At 51.8% G+C, this 13,605-nt stretch overlaps 1 long non-coding RNA gene across 1 annotated transcript; it reads left to right on the plus strand.

Annotated features, from left to right (window-relative positions):
- Nucleotides 1-5,732: 5,732 nt before the first annotated feature.
- On the plus strand, nucleotides 5,733-13,311 carry LOC123383610. Its single transcript, XR_006593514.1, has 3 exons — nucleotides 5,733-5,884; nucleotides 6,558-6,722; nucleotides 12,941-13,311. It is a non-coding gene; the product is annotated as an uncharacterized LOC123383610 (long non-coding RNA).
- The last annotated feature ends 294 nt before the right edge of the window (nucleotides 13,312-13,605 follow it).

Here is a 13,605-nt window from a genome sequence, read left to right on the forward strand (position 1 = left end):
TTGATGTGAATCAGATGGGTGTGTTCTGTCTCCCGAGACCATAAGGATTTGTGAAATGGAAGGCAGCCTCTGTTCTTTTCCAGAGAGCGAGGAGCCACTGGACTCCCGTGCAGGGTTCAAGTGTGGAGGGTGAACCCGTGGCTGAGGCCGGGCACATGGGCTGGCGGGGGTGCTCCTTCACAGCTGCTGCCCAGAGCTTCCTGCCCAGAGCCTTTGCTGAGGGGAGCAAGACTGACAGCCCAATTAAGTGACTCCACCCTAGGGGCTCGGGGCTCCATGGAACTTTTCTGGAGACTTCTGTGGCCAAGGGGGACATTTGTGTGTTAGTCTAACTGCACAGAGGCCAGAGACGCTTTTGCCTCGGAAACACCGGGCGCATTGCCACCTCCTCTGTGTACGGGAGCTGCGAGGTGTGGTTCCCGAGGATCCTGCCGCGGATGCCCCTGGGGCGCGCCCGATAGTGGCTGGTGGAGGAAAACCTGGGGTCACCTGGCATCACAGCAAGGGCCTTGGCACACGTGGGCCGATGGCAGGTGAAGGCCAGAGGGACGTATAGGAGTGCTTTCCGGTCAGTTGGGCAGGAGGTGGTGCAGACACGCAGGACGACAGCTTGACTGGGGGCAGGCGCTGCTCCACCTCGGGGACGTCTGGGCCGCGGGGATGCGTTGCACCTGCTGGGCCCGGGAGACCCTGTGTCCACAGGGCCCGGCTAGCGGGCTTGCACTGCAGCCAGGGGCAAAGGATGCCTTCCTTGGAGACCTTTTTCTGTGACCTCATTTTCCCAATTGACGGGTTCTGGCCTGGCTGACAAAGTCCACTTTTCTTTAGATAACAACCTTGGTGTGTGTGTGCGTGTTTGTTTGACCGTTTTCCTCCGTGTTTCAGGCGGACGCACGTCGGCAGCATCCCAGCTTCCAGGTTCCGTCTGGCGGGACAGCCCCACGGATGCCAGCAGCACCAGCAGCAGCGCGGTGTTGCGGCGCCACCGGAAAGGCCGTGTGGCCCGTCTGCGACATGAGCCTTCCAAGGCAAGGACCTCCATCCTCTGGGGGCTCTCGTGGGACCCACCTGCCTGCTCCAATGTCACCTGCCTTTTCCTCTGTCTGTGAGGCTCTTCTGGAACTAAAGGACTGATAGGCTGCTTTCTCTTTTCCCCTTCCCCCATTCTTCTTTTGCTGCCTTGGAATTTACTTTTGAGAGCTTTTGTTCTTCCTTTGTATAAAGTAGCAATGTGGATTAAGATAGGACCTAGTGTTAAGCACAGCACAATGCAAATTAGTAAGGGTTCGAAACGCTAATGAAGGTTAAATGAACACGTGTATTCATCCTTGAACAACAAAGAATTCACCTTTGGAGTTTAAGTACTTTTGTCCTTTGTCTCTTCAGCCGCGTATATTTTTATATATTTGTGTAAGTTTTGAGCACCTGTAGTCATGGAACAAGTTTGGTGCAGACATCGTCCCAGAGCTAGGGTGCAGCATGACTGAAAAACCCAGATGAGGGGCGCGGGTGGCTCAGTCGGTCAAGCGTCCGACTGCTGATTTCTGCTCATGTCACGGTCTCTGGGTTTGTGAGATCGAGACCCGGAGCCCCGCTGCCCCGCATGGGGCTCTGCGCTGACCGCGCCTGGAGCCTGCTTGGGATTCTCTCTGTCTCCCTCTCTCTGCTCCTCCCCCACTTGAAATAAAACAAAGAAAACAATAAATAGATAAAAAGTCAGAGGAGAGGCCTGCACCCCTGTGTGTGCACAGTGTAGTGAGGGGAGACCAGCAGCGAATGGGAAGTAAAAGGTGATATGTGTGTTAGTTATCTATTTCTGTTTGACAGATGATTGACGAGTCCCTAGATGGGCACCTGTGGATAGCCCCAGAGTCCAAGGGTGGCTCTCTGGGCACTGCCCAGTGTGGCAGTGGAGAGAGAGAGACAGAACTGGCAGAGACCAAGCGGTCACAAGGTGGAAGGAGCTCAGTGAGCCAGGTGCTCAGGGAAAGGGAGACCGGTGGCCTGGTCATGCTGGGTGGGGCCAGGCAAGGTGGAGGCCGAGGACCACGGGGGTCTGGTCCAGGAGCCCTTGCGCTGAAGCCCACTCGCCAGAGTCCCAGAATCTGTGTAGACACAGTAGGGGCAGCTTTCTGGAGGACTTGAACTCTGGTTGGGAGCAGAGACGCAGTGCTAGCTGGAAGGAGACACAGGGTAAAAGTTCTGTGGTTTGTGTTTTGTCATTTTGCTGTTTTGCCCTGGAGCGTCTGTGATCACTCGTGGCTGGCTCGTGTTGTTTCTCCTGTATCTTCATTTGTCATTAGAGAGGGGGTTTTGCCCCAGTAGTCATAAATTGTCGTTAGCGTATCACTGTATAGTACAGGCGGATACGGGTATGATCCAGATAATAATTTGTAAACGAAGTGTTTTTTCAAAAGAGATAAGGCACTGAGCATAGATGAACGGAAGCTCGATACAGACAGCACGCTTTGCGGTGCCGACACTCGTGTTCAGGACTCCAAATCTCATGGGCTTACTGAGCACAAGTACTGCCTTCTACACTGAAACTCAGGACTCCTACAACGTGAAGCTGTCACCTGCCCCTAAGCCCGTTTTTATCACGTACCTGCCCAGGACACCCTCCTGTAACCAGCACGGTGATTCGTGAGAGGTTGTCCATCAAATTCTAGGTCAGGATTTCACATTCACGTCCAGCAGGGCATTAACAGAGTGGGTTTGTTTGGTGTTATACAAGGTGTTGCGGGAACTTCGGCATCCCCTAGGGTGATACTGTAAAAGTGTAACTTGGTTTTCAACAAGGAGAACGGTTACAGGAAAGTTTAGAATAGGCACCTGTTAGATGTCTTTGTTCTACAAGATGCCGTGTTTTAATAAGTTGTGTATGTTGTCATGGAGTTTTACGTCCCGAGTGATAATTGGTAGTGTCTCTGGTAAATATTGTATAACCTATTACGTTCAGATGTGTGGTGGAACAAAGTTCTGCTTCCAGTCGTGGTTGTTTCTAAATCTTCTCTCAATTATATCCGTCCTGTTGTTCTCTTTCAAATATGTTTGCCTCATTTGGTCTTGGAAATTGTAGCTTCCAAGTGTGCAGCAAATCTGATTTCTCTTCCTTTCTTTGCGTGCCTCTGTCAGCCTAGTGAGGGAAGGAAGCATCGGAGAAAGCGAAAGTGTTTCGTAGTGCAACCTAGCTGTGTTTGTCTGTGGTGTGGGGGAGAGTGCCCGTCTCTCCACAGTGAGCACCACAGCTGGGTAAGGACGAGCGGCTGGCGTGTGCGGGAAAGTCCAGGAGCCACTGGGGGCTGGAGCGTGGCGGCCGGTTTCCACGGTACCTGCGACGGCCACCAGAGCTCACCGTTGTCTCTCGTTTGTGTCTTGCTCGCTGCGCTGCGTACCTAGTTCCATGAGACATAGAAGTTTCTAGGAAGAGAAATTACTGAAGCAGAGGCATAGAGTTTCGATTTCGGGATAACCACTTTTGACAGCCGTAGCCAGCAGCATTCAGAGAGCTCTTAGGGTTCGCCACCTGGTGTGTGCAGTGGTTTAGGATCCTGTGACCTGGCCCTCACAGACATCCCCGCGAGCCACAGCTTGTATGGTTAGCCCATTTCCCGATGTGCAACCAGAGCCTGAGAGCCCGGGTCCTGTGCATGAGGACACCTTGCAGGGCAAACACCGGCCACGACACCACTCTGCCACATACCCCACCTTTGCTCGGGCGCCCTTCTCCCATTTACAGTGCCCCTCGCCCCGGACAGGACACCTCCTGTGTCCAGAGGACAATGATGTGGGTGTGCCCATTCTCAGGGGAAGCGCCGTGCCTCGGGACGGAACCCTCGACCAGAGAGTCCGCCTCATAACTGGGATGCCTTGCTCCCTGGACCGGACCCCCATCCCAGACCTTCCCAGCCATGCGCTGACAGGGCCGTGCCTCTGATACAGAGCTGGGCGGCAGCTGGGGGAGCCCCTCCACTGCACAGATGGTGTGTCCGTTCAGTTGAATTCTTGCGTTCAAGTGCCAGTTCGGTCACTGGTTGTTTTGTGACCGGGGTGTATTCATCACCATCTTTTTTTCCTGCTTTGGTCTCCTGGTAAGTGAGGACAGCGAAAGGTTCATGGCCCTTGGGGTATCCACACCCTGCCCATCGGTGCACGGTCCTCAGAGATCAGGAGCTCACATCGGCGACGGGGCACAGAGCACGCCCTGCATTCTGCTGGCTCGTGCTGCCTTTTCCTCTGTAGCAAGACTTTCTCAAGGAACAGAGGGTCGTGTGATGAACACCCAGGCAGGACGGCCTGCTCCCGCAGCTCACTGATGGCTACTTGGAGGGCTCTTTGGAGGTTTTGGGGGATGAAGTCTAGGTGTACGGGCAGTGGGTGTCAGGTCCATGCAGACAGGGCCAGCACGGGCGTTGCACTTCCCAGCCTGGCCGGAGCCTCCCGTTTTGGTGGAGACTGAAATGGCCCATAGGCACAAGTCTGGCAGGACCCAGTGCTGGGCGGGGGCCTGTGTGTGGACTGCGCTGTGACACAGGGGAGGGTGTGCTCCCGGAACCCTCCGTCTCTGCTCACCTCGTAGCCTGGTCGCTAGTGTGGCTCCCTGTCCTGTTCCCTTTTGGGTTTGTTTTCTCCATATCCTTGCTTCCACCTGGGTATGAAATGTACTTGTGTTGCGTGAGTCTGACCCTGTTTGGTTTTATGTGGATAATTTGTAGCCTCTTAAGGTAGCCTTTTGTTGTCTGATGACTGTCAGGAAATCAGGAGAGGAGGCAGGTGTTTTGGAGCTGTTGGTTAAGCTTGTGTCTTCCCTGAGCTCAGCTCCGCTTGGTGCTGACCGCCATGGGCGTCCCGAGCCCCATGCAGCTTCGGAGGTCCTGGTGCAAACCCGGTTGGCTGTGCCTGTCTCGCCAGTCCTACACGTGTGTCTCGTGAGGTCCGGCCCTGCCTCACCACCAGGACCTGTCAAGGGTCGTAACGCTGGCGGGTCCGTGGCCCCACGGTCCTTCCCAGGGCCCGCAGCCACACAGCCGCAGACCCACAGCCTGTCACAGAAGGAAAAGTGGAGTCTGAAGGGGTTCATTTGTCGTGACCGCAGCCAAGGGACACTGTGTCTGCACCGTGTCGAGCAGACTGTCTGTAAGCTGCAGATGAGTCCGTCAGTTTGTACCATCAACCGAAATGTCCCCGAGAAGCAGAAGTCAGACCCGAGTGTGGGGTCAGGGGGTTGGGTGCCTTGTCACTTTACACACGTCCCCGTAGATTCCAGCCTTGCATCGCTACCAGAAGTGACAGTGGATTAGGCCACAAGCTCGCTCCACTTCCCCCAAACAAAGAGCTTTGGACAACCGTGCATGGGAGGGCTCCGTGCTCACCAGGGTTTGCCCTGAATGGCGTCAGGAAACAGACACCTTCCTTCTCAGCTGGCCGTGGTGTATGGTGACATGGTTTGGGTCTCCGCCTCTACCTTCTGTGGCCGGGCTCCTGGTGGTGCGAAGTCCTGGGGAGGGTACACCCCTCGGTGCAGATGGGCTGGGGGTCTCAGTGGGCCCACTGCCCGGACGCGAATCCACCCTTTCGCCTGGCGTTAGGCCGATCCTAGGAAGTCGTTTTGGACGCTGCACAAAGCACAGCTCAGAGCTTTTCAAATGAGTTGCTGGCTGTGATTTCAGGGCTGTGTGCTCCTCTGTCTGGGTGCACGGTGAAATCATGTCACTCTCCTCTCCACCCCACAGTTGCTGCATTTGGAGGAAGAGTCACAAGGTAGCACGGCAAGGGCACGATGTGTACCGTCAGCTTCTTCGTCCCAGAGGTCCCTGAGCTTGGACAGGCTGCAGCAAGGGGCACTGCACAAGGCCAGCCACGAGGACATCAGGGACGCCACAAAGTAAGGGGCACAGGCATCGTAGGAGACATGCCTGTGCGCTGGTTTTCAGCTCTGAGAAACCTTTGATCTCTACATGGGGGAGAAAGGGTCGGAACAGCGATTCCAAAGAGAGGCCAATGAACTGAGTTTACGTGCACGGCGTTCTTGGGATACCTGCCTGGGTGCCCTGGGTGTGGCCAGCAGGGCAAAAGGCAGGTGGGAAAGACCAGAGTCTTGTGATGCTGGTGGCTGTAGGGCAGCCTCGTTTGCTCAGATCCTACACACCAGCCGTCCTGAGACCTCTCTTTTCCTCCCGGTGGATCCTGGGTGACATGCTCCCTAGGGCTCCTCCCCTGGGCCGCACTGTGCCCTGTGGGGCTGACAAGAGCCATGCTCTCTTCCCCCCACCCCCACCAGGCAGCTCCAGCAGCCTCTCTGTTACTCGCACCACGTCCTGGGGTGGCTCAGGTGTGCATGTCCTCCGTGCTCCCGGGTCACGGCCTGGGATGGGTCCTGAGCGTTCTCGACCCAAGGTGCTTGGACTCCAGATATACTTGGGAGGGAGAGAGTGTCAGCTCCCAGGGCGCAGCCCTCCCTAGAAGCTGGGGGATTGTGCTTCTAATCACGTGGGGCGGTGTGTCATGTGACGAGCACGCGTGGAAGATGCTCTCCTGTGTGTCCCCCGGATCCCCAGGCTCTCAGGATGGCCCCCTGAGCAGCCTCAGCAAAACTAGCAATAGCCAGGACTCACTGAACAACGCCCCCAAGAAGAAGGGCATCACAAAATCCATCCGCTGGTTGCTCACCAGAAGACAAAAGGTCCACCCCAGCCGCGCTAGCGACGAGCCTGCATGACCAGGTTGGTGTCCCCTGAGTGTTTCCAGCGTGTGGGTGGTCTTACTGGCCTCCTTCCTCTAGATCCGTGGTCTCTCTGCCTGCAGACCCCTCCCCGTGTCGGGAGACCTCACGTGGCTGTGGACACCCCCCGCCTCCCATTTCATCACTCTGCTTCCCCACAGCCACTGAATTGGAGCCACTGAATCGAAAACCCTTCCCAAGGTGCCCTGGGACTCAGCAAATTGGGCGGACAAGCTGAAAAACACCAAAAACTTTAAAAAATAAGCATTGTGTTTCTTGTCACCTTGCTGAGCACTTTTCAGCTGTACCTGTTTTTAAAGCAGTAGCTGTTTGTTTGTTCAACAGACTCTATAGCTGCAAAGCAGTATTATGTCCTCCACGGACATAAAAAGGCCTCCGGGGCCTTTTGCTCCTGGAACCATGCTGGGAAAATTCGGTCCCTTAGATGTTGCCAGTGTGTTTTCTTCCACATCCTTGTACTTTCTGTAACGAAAACATTAAGATTCGTGGTAGTGCCCTCTGGCTCTCACACCCACTGCTCCCAGAAATGTGTATGTCTTGTAAGTCCAGAGGTCACAAAATTGGCCAAAACATGTCACTGTGTTTCCTACGTTTATTTTGTCATCTTCAGGAGGTATGGTTTAAGTACTTGGTCATATGAGGACAGCGTTTATTGAGTTGTTTGCCCCAGCATTTGATTCAGTTTCACAGAGTGTGTGTAGGTGACTTTCTCCGGGGCTGAGATGTTCAAATCGCTGACTTGGGTTCTGTGTTACCATAGGTATAACGCAGTGTCTGAGAGTGGATCATACTGTGGTCTCTGTGGACATGCATGGCCAGTCCCAGAAACATACGGTTGACCCTTGAACAGCCAGGGTTTGACGTTCAGGTCCACTTCTATGCAAGTTATGTGTTTCCATCCAGTAGAGTATTGTAAATGTATTTTCTCCTCTTTATGGTTTTCTTCGTCACATTTACCTTGTTTTATGAAGGAATACAGCATATACACGTCACTTATAAAATATGTGTTGACCGGCTGTTTCTGGTAAGGCTTCTGGGTACAGTGGGCTATGAGGAGTGAAGTTCTCAGGGAGGTGGCGGTGAGGTAGAGCCCCATAAGGCTCCACGAAAGGTGCCTAGTGTTGACAATGTCCGCCTCAGGAGAATGAGTCTCAGAGTTATTACAGAGTTATTACAGAGAAATGTAATAACGATCAGTAAGTGTTTTAAGCGTGTCCATGTGTTTGAACAACTGTTCTTTTACCTAGTGAAAGACCTTGGAAATGAACTGGGTATATGTGTTTCCTGTACTGTGTACTTCATTTTAAATCTCTTCACAGTTGACAGAAGCAGTCTTTCACCAGAAGTAACTAGTGAATCATCTGGTGATTTTTCGATGTCTCCTAAAGCAAATGCAATATTTCTTACTTTGCATGAAAGTGAGGTGTCCCGTCACAGTCTCTTAATATGCTGGGGAGTCTTTTCAGGTTTCTCTGATTTTCAACTGAGTCCACAAAGCGGGCTTTGCGATTAGAACTGAGACGTTTGTGTTGAAGTGACAAGGTGCCCAGGCTCGGGGCCAACAGTGTTGTCTGACGGGAGCAAGGTTTTCCAGAACACCCGGAGTGTGCAGCTGAAGCATAGGCTTGGGGCACACAGCGGAGATCCTTGTCCTGCATTACAGGGTGTGGATGTGATGGAGAGAGCTTTCGGCAGCCACCGTGGCCATGGGTGTTTACTGTCGGCAGAGGTGCTGGTTTGGAGGAAGGACCCGGTGATTCGCTGGGTCCTATCGATTGGCCTTAAAGAGGATGCCAACAATCGCGTAGACGGCGGAGTTCACGGCACGTTGATGGCCTTAGATGGGACCTTCGATGTCACCGCCCTGGCGCTTCTGGTGCAGATCCTGACCCAGAACACACAGGTGACACCGGGCCGTCTGCACCCGCCCACTGCTCTCCTGCTGGAGACCCCGCAACCTGTACTGGAGCAAGGCAGCGCGTAGCTTCACCGCACAGCTAGTCCTCTCTCCCCAAACCCGGTCTGTTTTGCGCGGCCCGGAGTCCTCGGTGCTGCCTCCTCCTGCCTGAGCTCTGCCTGTCCCTTCCCCTCAGAGGCTCGTGAGACTGGCGTGCATTTAGCTCTTATGTGGAGAGAGAAACACTCTTACTTCGTGTGCCACGTGGAAGTTTCATGGCTTCTGTTTCTGATTTCCCTGTGGAATTCTGTTTGACTCATGGGCTCAGTGGAGAATCAGGAATCTTTTGATCCTTCTACAGAACACTGTACACCTTTGGGAATGCCCTCAGTGACCCCACTGCAAATCCCCCTCCACGGCACCCTTGTCTACTTTCCCGGAGAGCATGGACCCCTCTCCCCAAAGGCCCATTCCTGTGGACTTCCTGGGGGGCTCAGATGATTCGGCGCTCGACCCTTGCTTTGGGCTCACGTCATGATCTCATAGTTGGTGGCGTCGAGCCCCAAGTCAGGCTCCGTGCCGACGACTTGGAGCCTGCTTGGGATTCTCTCTCTCCATCTCTCTCTGCCCCTCCCCTGCTCATGCTGTCTCTCTGCCTCTCAAAGATAAGTAAATCAAGCCCATTAATGGACTCCACATTAACATCTCTGATTGAAAATACACTATTAGGATTCAATGGGTAGTGTTTTGAGTTTGAAGTCTTGGTTTCGACGCAATTGCAATATGTTGTCATCCTTTAGATTGACATAACTTTTGGGGTGTTGGCTCGTGATTTCAGGCTCGTGCTATCTTGGAATGGGAGTTGAACCACCTTTTGGTCATGGGGACTGACCAAAGGGTTGGTGAAATAAGTTTTCAGCCTAATGATATCTAAAGTTGCGTTAACTGTTAAGTATTATATTTGGGGATGCCTGGCTGGCTGAGTCAGAGGACAGCGTGACTCATAATCTCTAGGTTGTGACTTTGAGCCCTGTGTTGGGGGTAGAGATTTCCTAAAAGTAAAATCGAAAAAAAAAAAAAAGGGAACGTAGATTATTATGTTTGTAGGAATCATGTACCAGACTACTCTTCCAAATGCGGAGATAATTTTACCTTACAAGTTAAGCTTAGCTCTTACTTTATTAACAAATGAGCTTTGGGGCGCCTGTGTGGCTCAGTTGGTTAAGTGTCTGACTTTGGCTCAGGTCATGATCACACTGCTTGTGAGTCTGAGGCCAGCATTGGGCTGGCTGCTGTCTGCGTGGAGCCTGCTTTGGGTCCCCTGTCACCCTTTCTATCTGCCCCTATCTCACTCACACACAATCGTTCTCTCTCTCTCTCTCTCTCTCTCTCTCTCTCTCTCTCTCTCCCTCTCTCTCTGAAAATCTAACAAACAGGGGTGCCTGGTAGCTCAATCATTTAAGCATCTGAGTCTTGCTTTCAGCTCAGGTCATGATCTCACACTTCGTGAGTTTGGGCCTCCCATTGGGCTCAGCGGTGACAATGGGGATTCTGCTTGGGATTCTCTCTCTCCCTAGCTCTCTGCCCTTCCACAACTCATACTGTTTGTGTCTCTTTCAAAAATAAATAAATGTACCTGCAAAAACGTAAAAAACACCCAAACCAATGAGCTATTGAGAAACCAATATTTTAACAGAGGTGAGGAGTTTGGTTTCTTTCCTTTTGGTATTTGACTTTTGAGAGTCTTGAGAAATATTTTTCACATCATAACACGTTGACGGCAGCCTGGCAATAGAGCCTGTAAGTTGCGTTTGGGGGCGCCTGGAGGTCTCTCTGCAGTCCAGGGCCCTGTGCTCTGGGGGAAGGTTACAGTCGTTTATTTCAAAAGACACGAAGTGTTGATGTCTCCTTATACAACACCAGGACTGATTTACTCCCACACCACTACTTAAGACTGTCTTCATTGCCATAAGAACACTCGAGTGTGACGAGAATAGGACACGTGAAAGGGTGCGGTGGGACTGTCCTAGCGTGTAGCACTGTCCGCAGCTTAAAGACTGTTTTGAAAACAAAAAGGTAGTATCTTCTATAGCAGGAAGGTGATTTCACAAAGACGGTGCGGCAGGTCCGGTCAGCCCAGGACTGTCCTGACTTGTGCCCGGTCAGGGTCCTGGCACAAATATGGCCCTGCCTCCCTTTACCGCCTGGGGCAGCCGTCTGGGCAGGGGGCCCCCCATGGCTGTCAGGAATGGGGGTAAACAGCTGTAAGCAAACTTGCAGAGTGAGGTCATTTTAAAGGGCTGGTGACCTTACTATATATTTTTGGTTTTTATTTCACAATGTGTCCTGTAATTTCCCAGGATGATGATAGAAGCTTCAGGAGGGCACCTTCTTAGAGATAGCAATGTAGATCAAGACACTCTTGACTTACCTGCTGGGTCAGCAGAGACCCTCCCTGCAGGCTTCTGGGTCACTTCCTCTCTGTCCTCTATGCAGCCAGAGAAGATGCTGCTGGTCTGTATGTGACGTGCCGCTCTGCCCCAGCCTCTTGGCGGAGGTATGGGAGGCTCTTGGGTTGGAATGTGAACACTGATGGAGAATGGCCGACTTAATATGTAACGAGGCGTTCAGATGCTGTGGCATGCTCAGGCTCAAATGATCTAAGGTTACTCCTCACTTCTGCTTATCAGAGTTTCACAGTGAAAGAGATTTTTTTAACTTTTCTATCTGATGGAATATTAGCGCATTCTCTCAACTACTACAACTAGGCATCGTGGGTGTCCTCAGAGCGTTGGACCAGCCTCAGAGCGACACTTGCAGAGCTACGTATGTGATGGGCAGCCCTGGCCCCTCTTTCGCAAGATGGCAGATGGACAGGGCGAAAGTGTTTTCCTGGCCTCTACTGCCCCATTGCTATTTGAGAGTGAACTCCCGGGGACTCCCCCGGCTGCTTGCGGGTGGAGAGAACCCCACTCAGAAGTGCCCCGGGAGCCCTCAGTGGTTGCTGCTGTGGTTTAGAATGTGTGTGGCTGTATTTGTGCCCTCATGTGCTATTTTGAGACTAACCGCATGCTGCATTTGCACGCTGCCCCTTGTGTTGCTTGGAGCAGGCATAGTATCTGCACCACAGAGGCTGGATTCAGCCAGTCATGTCTTAATCCTGCCGACGTCTCCTGCTGGTGAGTAGAGGGCACCGTCCATGCAGGCCACAGTCGGACATCCTGTGTCCTGTCTGCGCAATGTGCATGTGAGCCAGGACAGCCGCAGCAGGCTCACTTAGGGACTTTCAGAAATACACAGACACGCAGACGCACATAGACAGACTCACACACACATACACATACACGCACACACACACGCGCGCACACACACACACACACAAATGAGCTTCTCTACACCTGCTAAGAGGATTCTGGTGTTTGTGTGCTTACACTTAAAGAGGTTGGTGTGTTCTCAGTTTTTCCGGAGAAAACTGTATTTCCACTCTTTTCGTAAAAAAAGAAGTTTGGGTTCAGTGTCTGCTAATGTCTTTTGTGGTAGGGAGGCAGGATTGCTGTCGGAGCAGTAGGAGATTTTCCAGGTCTGAGCTGACCTTCCCGCTCGTTCGGGAGCAAGTGGCACTGGCCTTTGCCTGGTCTGGTGGAGCTCCTAGGTCAGCAGGCCCTGGCTGGCTTGTTTTACGCACACCTTCTTGAATGAACCAGGCCCAAGAGGATTCTAGTCCTCACGTGAGTGACGCTGGTGGCCTCTCAGTTGAGAGATTAGCTTTTAAAAGCGGAAGCACATTGCCCTCTGAGGGGCTGAGTTTCAACTTGGAGATTTTGGGTGTGGGCCCCGGAGCCCAGCCCTCTTCTCCCTGCTCTGAGGGCCTCGGGGGGGGGGGGGGTGGGCTTTGTTCTCCTCTCATTCTGTTTTCCTGTCTCAGCCACAGTGTTTGATTGTTGGGAGCTCCTCGCTGGAGGCCAGGTGGAGCCTATGACACTTGAACTTAGGGTAGTGAGTTTGAGCCCCATTTTGGAATGGAGATTACTTAAAATCCTAAAAAAAAAAAAGAATAGTTGATTGATTCCTTCATCTTGTTTTTTTTTTAATCTGGTAACTTTCAGTCTTAAGCCAGTATGAACTCAATCGAATAATTCTCATTGGTAATGCAAAATGCTTCCTATTTTCTCTAGATTCTCAAATCTCTTCAGCCAGGAAGGTCTTTGGGGAGGGGGGGCACGCACTAGGCCCCACCTGGGGCCCTGGAAGGTGCTTTTCGGGCTGATGTCTTAAGACTGATTCTTTCCTTTATCTTGCAGTTTACCCACACTGCTTCTACCGATGGTCTTGCAGCACGCAGAGCCCAGCAGTGACTACATTTGAAAATTCAACCAGATCTTTCATCTGTTAATCCTTGTTATATGGACCCTGAGATATTTCATTACAGTATTTAATTACTGAAAAATTCGTGAATAGGATCGAGAAACTCATTTAGCATTTAATGTTTCGTACATCTCTGTAAATTTGTCACTCCCTATAGAGAGTTCCTTCCTTTCATGTATATCCAGGCTATAAATATCCTTGGGAATCCATTGATGTTCTTATATCTCAGTTTAGTCTTTCAAGCGTATGTACTATCATGGTTGTATGTATAAATCCTACGACAAATACAGGGCTTTTATAACCTGTGCATGTATTGTAATTATCATTGTTTACTTTTTTGTTAAGAAACCCTGACAGAGAAAAGGATTTTACCATGTTTGTAAAATCACCGTGACGTAGCCTGCATTATCCTTTACGAATGTCCTTTAGCTCTACAACCATGGTTTTGATATAACTCAGAGAGGACAGGTTACAAATAACTTCAGAGTTATGCATTTTTGAGTCTCATTTTTTTATCTTTATTTTTGATTTTGAGTGAGACAAAGACAGAGCATTTCAGGGAGGGCAGAGATATTGAGAGAGAGAGAATCCCTAGGAGGTT

The sequence above is a fragment of the Felis catus genome, assembly GCF_018350175.1.
Source record: "Felis catus isolate Fca126 chromosome D2 unlocalized genomic scaffold, F.catus_Fca126_mat1.0 chrD2_random_Un_scaffold_79, whole genome shotgun sequence".
NCBI lineage: Eukaryota > Metazoa > Chordata > Mammalia > Carnivora > Felidae > Felis > Felis catus.